The following is a 13,586-nucleotide window of genomic DNA, read 5'->3' as shown; positions in this document are numbered from 1 at the left end:
TCCAACAGCATCTTTGAAAAAATACGGTCCAATGATTCCACCAGCGTACAAACCACACCAAAAATTGCATTTTCGGGATGCATGGGCAGTTCTTGAACGGCTTCTGGTTGCTCTTCACCCCAAATGCGGCAATTTTGCTTATTTACGTAGCCATTCAACCAGAAATGAGCCTCATCGCTGAACAAAATTTGTCGGACGTAAAGCGCGAAACACATTTCGAACCGAACACTGATTTTGGTAATAAAATTCAATGATTTGCAAGCGTTGCTCGTTAGTAAGTCTATTCATGATGAAATGTCAAAGCATACTGAGCATCTTTCTCTTTGACACCATGTCTGAAATCCCACGTGATCTGTCAAATACTAATGCATGAAAATCCTAACCTCAAAAAAATCACCCTTTATATCCTGCTTATTATCTGATATTTTCGGTAAAAAGTCAGCTATAAACAGTGTGGTCCACATCTTCGGTATATGGGGGCTTAAACAGTTAAAGCCCGATTTTGACAATATTTACATGTAAGATGGCATATATTAAGGACGTAAGGGCAGGGCCGTCTTAAACCAAGCTGGGACCCTTGGGACCACACAAGAATTTGGGGCCCTTCTTGAAAGTAAAAAAACGACTTATACCAAATTTTTTTTTATATTTAATAAAGGTAATCAAATACAGTATGATATAAATGTCATTAATGATGATGCGTGTAGGTGTGTGTGTGTGGGTGTGTGTGTGATTACGATATTAAGGGGTTACATACGTCCAGCGGCATCAAAAATGCGCTAAAAGAAAAACTGTTTTCAGAAGGGATAACAATAGAAATAAATATAAAGAAATTTTATACAATGTTTATTGGTACTTAAAGTTTATAAAAAAATTTATTTTAATTTTTCTTTACAAAAATTAGTACATAAAATATCACGTGATCCAAAGTACAATGAAAAAAAATTGTTCCGCCGTCTGCATCATTTATCCTTGAAATGTTGATTGATTTGTAAAAATAAAAAAATTCTTGTAAAATGAAGTTGGAGTTATAGTCTGTCGAGGCGAATTTTTTAATTTCGAAAAATTTACGGAATTTAGAAAAAAATCTGCGTTTTACGTCATAAATTTCACACTTTAATTATATTTATAAAATTTTTTAATAAAAATATCGAAAATCCGGCTCGACAGACTATAGAGAAAACATTTTCGAATATTAAAAAAAAAATCGCATCAAAAATGTTAAAAACTGTATGAGTTATCATGCAGACCGTGCCGGGAAAAGTAGTTTCGAGAAAAACGCGTTTAAACTTTCATGTGCCTCAAACGAAGGACAGCTACCTGTGTGCATTAAACTCTCGTCGGGTGGTCTGATTTTCTACCATAACTTTGTATCTATGGGAAATTTTTACAATCGACTTTTACAGAAATGCCCCAAAAACTATAAAATATAATAACCTATAAAAAAAATTGATTTTTTGAAAATTCTGGACGTATGTAACCCCTTAAGATAACGATTTCTTTCGGAATTTCTGTTGAGCAGAATCCTCTATTATATCTTTAAAGATCACAAGACAAAGGAATATTTTAGTAGCAATTTCTACGTTTGGAAAAGTTTCTTCCAATTTATCTGATTTTATTAGGTTATGTAAGTTTGAGATATTTAAGTCCGCTGATTGCTTTGCTGTGTTTTTTAAATATTGGCTTAAATGAAAACATTCTGTTTTGAGTTCATCTGCATTAATGTCTTCATGATAAAATTCTGAAAATTCTTTGCATTTTTTGATCAACTCGCTAGATTCGATTGTTGTTAACTGACAAAGAAACCTAAATCGACTATAAATTTCTTGGTATGCTGCCGAACGTTTTTTTAAATGTGTATTTAATGTGTCAATTATGGGAATGAAAGTATCTACATGAAACTTATCCTTGCCTCTCAACTGTGCAGTCTCTGATGATCTTTCAAAAAAGTGATGCTTGTGCTGCGAATTTTTTTCTTTCAAATGTATCTTTGTAGTCAGTAAATGGATTTTTTTCTTTAGCAGCCGTTTCGTTCTGATCAAACTTATTGCGTGCGGTATTGACGTAACTGATCAGAGATTCGTAAAGTTTCGTTACAATGTCCATGGTCAGGGTGCTATTCTGTAAACTTAGACTTGTTTTATTTATAATTCCCAAAAGATCATTCCATATTTCCGTTAGCAGTATCAAATTTTCCCATTTTTTTTTTCTACGCTTTGGGCTTCCTTACTAGTGTCTCCTGGTTGATTGGTGTCCCTTGCGATTGATGACATTGATTCAGAAATATTTAAGTAACCATTTTGCAAAGCATTATTAGCGTTGGCACGTGCAGAACATCTAATTTCCGAAAGAGACTTTAGGACTCTATTTGCTCCTAAATGCTCTGTAAAAATTTTCCATCGTTTTGTCGAAGCCGACAAAAAATTGTACAATTTTTGTACAAATTGAAAGAATGATACCGCTTCAGTAACACACTCAACAGCCTGAATACCCACTAAATTTAGCGAATGTGCCACGCATGGAACGTAAATCGCAAATTCGCAAATTTCTTTTATTCTTGACTGAACACCAGAGTACTTTCCAGACATATTTGATGCATTTTCATAGCTCTGCCCGCGACAATCTGGTATAGAATCTACGCTAATAGAATAGTACTTTGCTGATTTAAGTTCTATGACAATGGTTTTCAAAACTTGCTGTCCCATTAAATTAATAAAGTACAAATATTTGCCGATAAATATGATGTACTTCCTTTTCCACAATTTCCGCAGTTTTGTATGTGATCAGCAAAAAAAGGACCAACTTCACTATCCGTTCTAAGCATTCCAAATAATTCCCATTATTTTGCGATCCTAATGCAAAAAGCAAGACCTCTTGAAGCCAACAATTTCACTACTGTAACAATCCTCCTAAGCACATTCTTTCAATAGTTAATTTCTGTATTATATTGGGACAGCAACTCTGTATCAATTCGTCCAGTAGTTTTCATTCTTGCAACATAATTCATCATAAACTCCCTGTGCTGTAAACTGTTCTCATGCTCTATCTATAAGTTACTTATATGCTTCCAATCTTTATATCCATTAGGAAAACTTAAATTATGTCCAATACCAGTAGTGGTATTAAATAGACGGCAGCAATAACAGCATACAGATTTCTATGCTGGTGAATAAAGGAGTCATTTTCAGATACATTTTCTAAGCTTGCAGTTATTAATTCACAGTGGCTTAAAGTCGATGGTTCAGCATCTAATGTATGTATGTTTGTCATTTTCGTCACATGTAACCTCTTTTTCCTGGCGACATTCAGAGGTACTTTTGTCTTGCGGTGATGAAAATGAATAATCCTTCGCCTTATTTGTATCTTCAACCGTAAAAACCGAAGTGAGCTTTGAAAGTTTTTCCGTTATTTCTTTTTGAGCTATAACTTTTTTTCTTTTTTGTGAACCACTTAAATATGTTCTTTTCGACATAATGAAATAATGTTTAAACGTTTTACTTAATTTTAAATATCAAACCTTAAATAAATAATCCAGTGTTTATTGATCTCAGTATCAAACGAAACAAAATAACGCCACTCACGCACTCCTATCAGACTGAAAGTTGGGGGGATCCCCGAATGATGTATTATCCCCCAACCATAGACCATGTCGACATTTATGTTAGGCCTTGTTTACACAATGCAGCTTGACTTTAGAATCAGAGTGATTGCGTGAGTGATCGCTAGATGGTGTACTTTGTAGATTAGGTGTGTTCGGAAGTATACCCTCTGATAAGGTTACTGATTTGTGAAAAAGTGTAATATGCCCGACAAAAATGTGTGAGAGAAATTGTCGGTCCTTCCGGGCCCCCTGGGCACGGGCCCCGTGTGCCCTTATGGTAAAGACGGTATTGGTAAGGGGTTCAAAGTTTTATCATAAGTACTCCTTTTGTATGCTAGAAAGTGAAAATATCAGATAGAATTTAAAGTTGTTTTATATGGAAAGTATGCGCGGTTGTAGTTTCGTAAATTTGCACGCTGCACACTGGTCGATTTCATAGGCCAAAAATAAAGAAATAAAAGTTTGAAATTTACCACTGTTTGTATCAAAGCTTTTTCTTAAAACACCAGTAAAACTAACGGTAAATACATTTTTGCTCTATCTCATTCGTAGGGACTGTGCAGTGAAAATAGCTTAAAAATTATCTCTTATAATAAATTAAATTGCAATCGTGTTTATATTATGTAATAATATGTTGTTTTATTGTTTTAAAACAATTGCTTTATAAGTGCACTTTTGAGAGGTATGCTTTTCTTTATACAACGTTTTAAGGTATAAAAAAGTTGTGATCCCTGTCTCGCCCTCAAATGAATCAAGTCTGTTTATATTAGTTAATGTTTTCTAAGTCTATGCTATTGATTTCAGCTGCAACTGTTTGCTACTTTCTTTGTTATTCATGTTATTCTACCAGGAATGCGATTTTTCGTGTGTAATTTTTTATAATTTTTTGTATTTACGTGTATGTATATTCGTGAATATTTTATTGTTCTTTATGTTTTTTTTTCATCATACAGAAACGACTGGCGTAGACACCGCTTACGCGATTATAGCCGAGTCAACAACAGCGCGCCAGTCGTTTCTTCTCTTCGCTACGTGACGCCAATTGGATATTCCAAGCGAAGCCAGGTCCTTCTCCACTTGGTCCTTCCAACGGAGTGGAGGCCTTCCTCTACCTCTGCTTCCCGCGGCGGGTACTGCGTCGAATACTTTCAGAGCTGGAGTGTTTTCATCCATCCGGACAACATGACCTAGCCAGCGGTGCCGCTGTCTTTTAATTCGCTGAACTATGTCAATGCCGTCGTAGATCTCGTACAGCTCATCGTTCCATCGAATGCGATATTCGCCGTGGCCAATGCGCAAAGGACCATAAATCTTTCGCAGAACTTTTCTCTCGAAAACTAGCAACGTCGACTCATCTGTTGTTGACATCGTCCAAGCCTCTGCACCATATAGAAGGACGGGAATTATGAGTGACTTATAGAGTTTAGTTTTTGTTTGTCGAGAGAGGACTTTACTTTTCAATTGCCTACTCAGTCCGAAGTAGCACCTGTTGGCAAGAGTAATCCTGCGTTGGATTTCCAGGCTGACATTGTTGGTGGTGTTAATGCTGGTACCTAACTAGACGAAATTATCTACAACTTCAAAGTTATGACTGTCAACAGTGACGTGGGAGCCAAGTCGCGAGTGCGACGACTGTTTGATGACAGGAGATATTTCGTCTTGCCCTCGTTCACTGCCAGACCCATTTGCGTTGCGTCTGCAGAAAGCAGAACTAACGGCGCGGGTGTTAATCAATATCATCGGCATACGCCTGCAGCTGTTTCATCGTACATATGTATATATACATATTTGACCTTTGGTTTTCATTTTATCATTTTCTCACTTTTATCAAATCTTCGTCTTATACGTATTTTTATTTAGGCACAGCATATCGGTGTAAACATTCACGCCCATATATTAAGTATATTATATTTTTGAATTTTGGTGTTTAGAAAATGTGTGAAGAAATATCACCTATCACCGAAGCAAATTTAATATAGCTTCAGTGTCTACTTATTAGAAGCTTCCTTAACAAAAACCTTGATATTAACTTTTACCCAGCTCTGATAACATTTTAAAAGAAAAACAGTTATCCTGAGCAAATAGAGGTCTCAGAATCTGATGTTGAAGTTGAGATAAAAAAATTATTAGACCACATTGCATCTCAAATGTAGTTAATGAACAGTTAGTTACCTATTATATACAGGAATATGTGGTTTTGAAGGTAATTCTGGTCAGAGCGAATATAAGCAGAAATTTGAAAATAATAATTTGGAAGACAACAATTTTTTTGTCACGACATATGCCCCTGTATAACTAATAATAAAGTCGAAAAATGATGAAGAGCGCAAACATATTTGGAAAAACTGCAGACCTTCGTCCACTTGCTATTGCTCTCCTGTCCAAATTCAATTTCGAAAGGAATCAGTTTAATAAACCCAAAATGCCCTAGATTTGCGGTAGATCCTGCAAAATAATTAACTTCATATTATCCCTGGTATTATCTTCCTTCAGTCATAACATCGCTCTCGATGTTATTCAATATGCATCAGTTTCAATTGGAGGGCTCTCAGAAGAATCTGCTGAGTCAAGCAATAAAGACGTTAAGATGTATCGACTCCATCATACATGCACTAACGGATCGCTACAAATCAGGACTTGCTAAACTGATTGCTTTTGAGCTTTTCCTTTTTTGGTTTATCAACTTTTTCTAATTTAATATAATTAATTAAAATTTGTTACCTTCAGGGGGCTGTCGAGGGGTGGGAGTGGGAAAAGTTTCACTTTTATATAGGTAGTGGAAGTATTTTTGTCCGCTGCTTCCATACAAGACCGACAACTGTGCGCTGTAGCATAGAGATGTTATGACATTACTTTTTACCGAATTTTGTTGGAATTGTTAGAGTAGGTCCAGATATATGAAATGTCACCTAAAGGTGGACGGTGCTACCAAAAATGGCCTCAGTGGCTCCTATAAAGCTTTCCTGTATCATCGTGGATGTAAAATTTATGTATCCTAATGACATATTTACTTATTGATTTATAGATTTTGAAGTAGATTTTAACCATTATATTGTATAAGAAGTGGGCAGAATTAACATCAGATTTCACCTATTTTTACACTGTCGCAAAATGTGAAAAAGTGAAAAAGTTACGTCCGATGCAAATGCAGGTCATATATTTTTAATTGTTTAAGATATATGGTTTTTCCGGAAAGTAATAGGATTGATTGTCTTCTGCCGCGACTGTACTTCGGAGCGTGCGCGCACCGACTGGATTCGGTAAAGGGCATTCCTATCTAACAAACGCGCGTCTGGTTAGTTGTTCCCGAAAACCTGGAGAGTCAGCACAAACGCGAATTTTGAATCACGGTCGGGTTCGTACGTTTTTAAAAAGTTAGTACCGAGTTTTACCCTAAAGAAATTAAACCGGGTGGTTTGGATATTGGAATTAGACTAACTTTCACTTTATTAATTATAATCGTTCAAGTTACTATTGCAATGTATTATTGCTTACAAATCATAAATACTTATTATACTTATTACATATGTTTACTTAAATGCTGACTAAAGTAATAATCTCATAACTTAACAGATTCTCGGAAATATTGTTAATAAAATGATTTTGTTTTGTATCTTTTAATTTGATTGTTGCGATAGCAAAGGAAATGGTATTATATTACAATTTTACTGATTTCCGGTTGTGCTATTTATTTCATTAAGAAATTCAGCAAATTTATAAGTTTTATGTTTTTTCCTGGCTTATTTATATATGCAACTACTCCCCCTTTTAGATTAAAATTCTCCTGAATTCTTTTATTTAATATTATTTTTATATATCTGTGTTTTTGATAAGAACAGTAGCTACTAACAAAATTATAATTATGCTTAATATGTTGCAAATAAGTGATACATTCGTATGTATTTTCAATTTAAAAATGTTTTCTGTATTTGATTGAGGTTCTTCTACAATTTCGTCAAAAGTAATTTTTTTCGTGAGATTCTGACTGTCTTTATATTATACGGTTACAATATTTTCCTTTATTTCTTCAACAAAATTTGAAAAATAATAGTCATTAATTTTAATTGAACTATTATTAAACCTTATTACATAGTTTCCACTTATTAATGGTAATTCTTGATTACATGTTTTATTAATTTTTAAAGTATTTGCATTTTTAATAAGAATTGTTTTTATATTTAATTGCATTATTTCGAACTCTTTACATTTTACAAGATTACAAAATATAATGTTTGCTTGTTCTCATTTGTTCTAATGATTTATTATCTTCAAATATCAATGTTTCATTTTTGTAAGTAAATATTCCCTCTATCTTTGCATCTATTTCTTTATTTTCTCTGTTAGGTATTGGAATAATTTTTCTTATTTGTACATCTTCAAAATTGTTTGGTATTTTTATTCCAAATACTAGAAATGTATTATTTACAATTACTGTTCCTAGTTGTAGATATTTTAGCTTATTATAATCGATACAATATTTTACAATTTCTTCGTTAGTTAAAATATTCGGGTGTATTATCCCATATTTAGCGGATACAACATTTTCTTGTATATGTTCTACAGGGTGGCTGATGAAAGCCGCTACCAAAAAAAAAATTAAATAACTTTGTTTCTATTTATGGAATCTGGTTATTTTTTTTTTTTATTTTGCAGACTGACTTTTACATTTAACAAAAATGGATAACTGGGACACTGAAACAAGAATTTGGATTGTCCGCCGCTATCACGCACTGGAGTCGGTAGTTTCGGTTCAAAGAGAGTATAGACGCACGTTTGGCGGCAATCCTCTGAGCAGATGGACCATAATGAGACTTGTAAACAATTTTGCCGAGCATGGGACAGTCAACGGAAGAGAAACCCTTCAGTTCGAACGGAGGAAATAATCGCTGCTGTAGCTGCTGCCATACAAAACAATCCACATGTTTCGACAAGAAGCTTATCTGCTCAAATGGGTGTAAGCAGACAGTCATTACAGTAAATTATGCACAAAGATTTTGACTTATTCCCATATAAAATTCAAATGGCCAACAAACTGAATGCTGCAGACTTGCCGATTCGCTTGGAATTTTGCCAGAAGATGCTTCAAATGGTGGAAGAGGATGGAAACATGTTGAACTGACTTTTCATGTCTGACGAGGCCCATTTCGATTTAAACGGTTACATAAACAAACAAAACTGTCGAATATGGAGTGCTTCCAACCCACCGATACTCCATGAGACGGAATTGCATCCACTTCGTGTCACAGTGTGGTGTGCAGTATCATCACGCTGCATTGTCGAGCCCTACTTCTTCGAAGAAACCGGTCACACCGTTACGGTTACTGGAGACCATTACTTGAGCATGTTGAAAGAGTTTTTCTATCCAGAATTACGCCAAATGAGAATTTCTTTCAACTCTGAGTGGTTTCAGCAAGATGGTGCAGCTCTTCACATAGCCTGTTATGGCAAAATTGCGACGAAAATTTCCCAATAAGCTGATATCCAGAAACTCCACATTCCGTTGGCCACCCAGGTCGCCTGACCTTACTGCACCTGACTTTTTCTAGTGGGGTTATTGCAAACAGGAAGTCTACAAAGCAAAACCAACAAATTTGAATGAACTAAGGCTATCCATTCGAGAAACAAGTGAGCTTTAACACGAATAAAAGAAAAATGAATTCCATACACTGAAAAAAAATTATTTGCGTTTCTTAATGTAGCAAAATTCATCAGCCGCCCTGTATTTTACTTTTTAACAATTGAATTTTTGTGTATTGATCTAAATATAAAGTTTGTTTGTATTCATCATATATAAACTTATTTATCGAATTAAGTTCTTTTTCAATTTTTAATCGGTCACTTTTAACAATTTCTTTTAAGTGTTCAATAGCTGATGAGAAATAATAGTTTATTTTAATTTGTTCGTTAAATGAGTCATTCGTTTGTAAAAGGTATGTTTGTATATTTTGTCTGTCGTCTTCGTCCATTGTACCAAAAAGCCATTTTGGCATATTGCCAATTGCATTAATTGTTTTTTATTACTTCCAAATCTACTTCATTATGCTGTATCTTATTTGGTGTACATTTTATTGTTGAGTGACATCTTTCATTATAATTTCTAATTGCTTTTTGTATTCGTTGTTTTATTGATAACCCTTTATTTAGTTTATATAAGATTCCAAATTTTTCTGCTATAGTATTATGGAATCTTTCTACATCTGCATTACCTGTATGACTATTAGGTTTTGTTAGGTAGGTTTTCATTATCTAAGAATTCTTTTATTCTTACTGCTTTAAACTCATTGTCTGCAATAATTTTTCTAGGTTTCCCTACTTTAGTAAAGTGATCTTCTAACAGCTCAATAATGGTTATGTGGTTTCTATGTGGGAGGATGGAGTAATGTGTAGAAGTTCACGCAAGTGAGGAAAGTTCTCTGATTGTCATTCAATTGGGAGTGGCCAGAAACGATTCTTTTACATGTGACTCAAGCAGCTCACGACTTCCGGTCTTTGACCAAGTATCCTCTGGGTAGCCTAGGAACATCCGTTTGAAGGCGAGCTAAAGTGAGAAGGCGAAATATCCCCTGCATAGGGTTGTGCGCTGGGTTTGGCACCCGCCACGTAAAAAAACACCCCCAATGAAAAAGCGCAAACAGCCTCGGATAAGAGACCCCCCTTTTGATGACGACCATGGCAATGTCCGGTCCCTTAATTGACATCACCGCCGTCCAAGAAATGCGATGGACGGGACAAGGACATAGACGAGTAGGTCCTTATGATATTTTCTACAGTGGCCATATAAAGGAGCGCAAGTTTGGTGTTGGATTCGTGATGGGAGAGAGACTCCGTCGCCGAGAACTATCATTCACTCCGGAGAATGAACGTCTAGCCATCCATTACGCAGCCATGAAGAAGTTCGAGTAGCAATTGCCCGCCTGAAGAACAACAAACGGCAGGGGCCGACGGACTGCCGGCCGAGCTATTCAAACACGGCGGCGAAGAACTGATAAGGAGCATGCATCAGCTTCTTTGTAAAATATGGTCGAACGAAATCATGCCCAACGATTGGAATCTAAGTGTGCTCTGCCCAATCCATAAAAATCGAGCGTATTGTGTGAAAGATTAAAGCCCACCGTCAACAAACGTATTGGACCTTATCAGTGTGGCTTTAGACCTGGCAAATCAACAACCGATCAGATATTCACCATTCGCCAAATCCTGGAAACGACCCGAGACGCAGTACCCGCCGGGGGAAACAGAGGAAGAGAAAGACCTCCACTCCGTTGGAAGGACCAAGTGGAGAAGGACCTGGCTTCGCTTGGAATATCCAATTGGCGCCACGTTGCGAAAAGAAGAAACGACTGGCGCGCGGTGTTTAACTCGGCTATAATCGCGTAAGCGGTGTCTGCGCCAATTAAGAAGAAGAAGTTTCTTTCATTTAACGAGTATGCTGCACCGAACTTAGAAAATTTATCTAGTACTGTCAAAAAATGATGCCCTTTCATTACATACGTATCTATACGTACAATATCATTAATTTTTAAAGTCGTTTCCGAAAGTTTCATAGGATTTCTATCGTACTTTACTTCGTGACATATTTCACATTGATTAATTACAATTTCAATTAACTGCAATAACTTTGGATAATATATTTTATTCTTTATTTGGTTATATGTTTCCTGAATGCTTGAATGAAAGCTTTCCCTAACGTGATAAAAAGAAATCTGTTTGACTGCTTCTACTTCTGTCTCAATATCTTGTGCTCTCATTGTACATTTTATAAATTCTAATTGACATCATTAGAAAACATTTGGATTAATTTTTCCTGTACTATATTATATTGACGTTCTGAAAATATTCCTATTTTACCTTTTGTGATATATTTCCTAAATATCTCACTCAAATTATATCTTTTACTATGTATAATTTTTAACTCTTCAGTTTTTTGGTTTTTTAAAATAATTTGCATGTTATATTTGTTAACAATTTCCTCTTTGATATAAAAATGGCCGTCTAATTCTTCTTCTGCTGAATGCACTGTTGCTAAAGTTTCTTCATCTTCCTCTTCCATATTGTTTATAGAATAATTTGAACTATTGGAAATTGTTTCATCCATATTTTCTGAAATAATATCCTCATTTTCTTTTATCCTACTTAAAAAGTCTGCGACTTTATTTTCTTTGCTTTCAAATATTCAATGTCAAATTGGTATTTTATAATTTTTAATAAGCATCTTTGATGTCGAGCTGATATATATTTTCCTTTGTATTTAGAATGTAAAAATTGTATCGTTTGGTGGTCAGTAAATATTTTGAATTTGTTTCCATAGAGGTATGGTCTACAATAGTTTATACTCCACATTATGGCAAGAAATTCTTTATCTTTTGCGGAATAGTTTCTTTCGTGGTTATTCAAAGTTCTTGAGGCGTAACACACTGGGTGTCTCTCTTGTGATAACACTGCACCAATCGCATAATTGGATGCATCAGTTGTTAAAGTAAATTGTTTTTCAAAATCTGGATAACGTAATATAATGAGTATTTATTAGTAATTTTAATTTTTCAAATGCTTCAATATATGTCGGGTCTTTAAGATTAATTTTAACTATTTTTCTCAAATACTTGGTTATAGGTTGGGCTATTCTAGCGTAGTATTTTACGAATTTGCGATAGTAACCGGTGATTCCTAGAAAGCTTTTAATTTGTCTTTCTGTTTTTGGGATTTGTAAATTTTCTGTAACTTTAATTTTATTAGGATTTGGCTTCATGCCTTCCTCCGTTAAAATATGTCCTAAGAACTCTGTTTCTTTCTTCGAAAAATTGCATTTATCAATTTGAATTTTAAAAACTTCGCCTATTGCTCTAATATGTTCATTCAATGATGTGCTCAATATTAGAATATCGTCTAAATACGCTACACATGTTTTATTTATATAGTCTCTAAGTATTTCATACATTAGCCGCTGAAATGTGGCTGCTGTATTTTTCAGACCAAAAGGCATTCTTACGAATTCATAAAATCCATGTGGTGTTACAAAAGGTGTTTTTGCACGATCTTCCTCTTTTACTAGAATTTGATGGTATCTTTTCGCTAAATCTAAAGTAGTAAAATATTGTGCTCTTCCTAATTTGTCTAAAATAGAATCAATATTTGGAAGGGGTATTTGTCATCTATTGTAACCTCATTCAATTTTCTATAGCCTATTACAATTCTGTATTTCTTTTCACCTGAATTATCTATTTTTTTCGGCACTACTATTAATGGGCTTGAATATCTTGAGTGACTTTTTTGGATTATTTCCTGCTGTTCCATTTTCTTAATCTGTTTTCTAACTTCAATTTCATGCTGAGGTGGATACCTATACAATTTTGAATTAATCTGCTGCTGCGTTGTAGTTTTCATTTCATGTTGGATTTCCGTTGTGTTAGTCAATTTATCACCGTCTTTAAATAATAATTTATTATATCTTTTGAGCAATTTAATTATTTCTTTATTTTCTTCCTCATTTAAATGATCTAGGTTTAATCTCTCCAATTTTAATTCTGCAGTTTCAAGATTACAAATTTGATTTAACTCAGTTAGTTTATTTAAAATCGAATTTTCTTTTCGGTTTAGAGTTATTTTACCTTTTTCTATATCTATATATGTACGTATTGAGAAAAGTAAGCATGTCCATGCCTATTATAAAGTCATATTTTCGTCCTTTTAATGGTGTAGCTTTCCATCTTGTTCTCGCGTTGCTAGGTAAGTTAAATTCTTCTGGTGCTAATGTGTGTACCTCATAATTTATTTTATCTTCATTTGTAATTGTACTAAATGTTAAAGGATTTTTCAATTTAATTTTTGGAAAATCATCAATCTCACTATTGATCAGGCTTAAACTAGCTCCTGTATCAATTAGTGCGATATAATTCTTTTTATTAATTTTAATTTTTATTTTAGGTAATGATTCCGAGTCTGGTTCGTAAAAAAAATACTATTATTAACTTTTTCTTCTCTTGCTATA

The sequence above is a fragment of the Bactrocera dorsalis genome, chromosome 2 (assembly GCF_023373825.1).
Source record: "Bactrocera dorsalis isolate Fly_Bdor chromosome 2, ASM2337382v1, whole genome shotgun sequence".
In the NCBI taxonomy this organism is placed as follows: domain Eukaryota; kingdom Metazoa; phylum Arthropoda; class Insecta; order Diptera; family Tephritidae; genus Bactrocera; species Bactrocera dorsalis.
This window is presented reverse-complemented; position numbering follows the sequence as displayed.